The sequence below is a fragment of the Suricata suricatta genome, chromosome 12 (genome assembly GCF_006229205.1).
Source record: "Suricata suricatta isolate VVHF042 chromosome 12, meerkat_22Aug2017_6uvM2_HiC, whole genome shotgun sequence".
Taxonomy (NCBI): domain Eukaryota; kingdom Metazoa; phylum Chordata; class Mammalia; order Carnivora; family Herpestidae; genus Suricata; species Suricata suricatta.
Genome location: NC_043711.1, coordinates 93831438 through 93833267, shown reverse-complemented (window position 1 = coordinate 93833267; position 1830 = coordinate 93831438).

The following is a 1830-nucleotide window of genomic DNA, read 5'->3' as shown; positions in this document are numbered from 1 at the left end:
GCTGTGAGTGGAAGGAGAGGGAGTTGGGGGGCCTCCCTCCTGTCTACACAGAGGGAGCGTGGTCTATGGAATGTCCTGTGCCGTCGCTGCATCTGTGGAATCTGAGGAACACAAGGGCTGCCGGGTGGGTCAAAGCGTCCACCGTGAGCTCTCCCTACACGGGACGGAGGGAGAACCGGGGGCCAGCCCCTTCTGGAACATTCCATCCAGCAGCAGTTGCTCATGGGTTCTCATCTCACAGGAGACAGCATCGCTCAGAGCTCCCAGAAGCCATCAATTAAAGGCCACCGAGGGCAGCTGTGACGCCGTCTGCGGGAGGCAGCCCGGCCAGCGGCAGGGCCAGCGTGATTTACGGCCCCTGCTATCACAAGCACCGCACCGCCTCGGCTCCCTGCCCTTGGGCCAGTCACTCCGGAGTTTAAGAGTAATTAAGAGAAATGATTCCATTTTATAGCCAGTTCCCCTTTCCCTCAGGTACAGAAGTGGGTCTGGGATAAAAACATCATGAAAGCCCCAGTGAAGCCTTGAGACGGAGCAGCAGGTGAATCTGGCTTCAGAGAAGGGACGCCTGAAGCGAAGGGCAGAGAAAAGGCTGCCTGGATCAGGCTTGAAACGAAAGGGAGGAAGCGAAGTAAAATGCCTCCAGGCCCAGGCTCCCCTGAGGGGAATGATGAGGTCTCCTTCCGTCCACGGCCACTCAGAGCCCCTCTCAGTGTCCCACTGATAAAAATTTCAGTGGCCCTTTGATTGGCCTCAGGGGGCAAGGAAGGTCCTCAGATGGAGAGACAGAAACAAACCAAGCATTTCCTCGCGGCCCCATGGAATTTAATGAAGTCGCTAAGCAGACAAGGGTCCAGATGCCCCTTGAAGACCAGGGAATAGACCTTCCGGCTCCGGCATGGCACGTAAGGTCCTGTCACTTATAACGTGGATCACGCCAGTGATCAGATCAGAAGTAGAGACTGTCAGGGGCACGTGGGTGACTCAGTCGGTTGAGCATCTTATTTCCGCTCAGGTCATGATCTCACAGCTCATGGGTTCCAGCCCCATGTCGGGCTCTGTGCTGACAGCTCAGGGCCTGGAGCCTGCTTTGGATTCTGTGTCTCCCTCTCTCCCTGTCCCTCCCCTGCTCAGGCTCTGTCTTCTGGAGACGGTCCACTGATGCTGTTTCCAATCCAAATCCCCAGTGCCCTTATTTCCTTATTTCCTATTCCTCGTGTAGAAAGGGAGTAAGTCACAACAGTCCAGCTTTCTGCAGACAGAGCAGTCTCTTTTCTTTCTTTTGCTTTTTTCATTTTTGCAAAAATAATGTGATGTCTTGGAAAGATCATTCATATTTACCTTAGATTTTACTCATTCATTCAGACCTGTTTCATTTGCTTTTTCCCCATTTTCCGAGCAAATATTTATGACTCACCTTCTCCGAGCCGTGAACGGGCACACCTGGTCCTCAGCCTCGGAGGGTGACGCTTTCAGTACAGGGGACATGATGAACAATTAGAAAAAAAACCAACGTTAATTAAACTTCTTTATAGAAAATAAACCAAGAGTTGAAAGAAAGCAGGAGATAGTGACCACGTTAGATAGGGAAATAAGCCGCAGCCTCTCTGAAGAGGTGACTTGGACCCGAGATGAACACAGCACATTCCAGCCAGGCAGAAGCCATCAGGAGAGCATTCCAGGCTAAAGGCACAGCACGTGCAAAGGCCTGGGGGCAGGACTGGGCTGGGCAAGGAACAGAGAGGAGGCCCAGGACTGGGACATAGGGGACAGTGCGTTGCTGAGAGGCAGGAAGGGGGGCACAGGCCTCCAGGGACAAGACAATGCCCT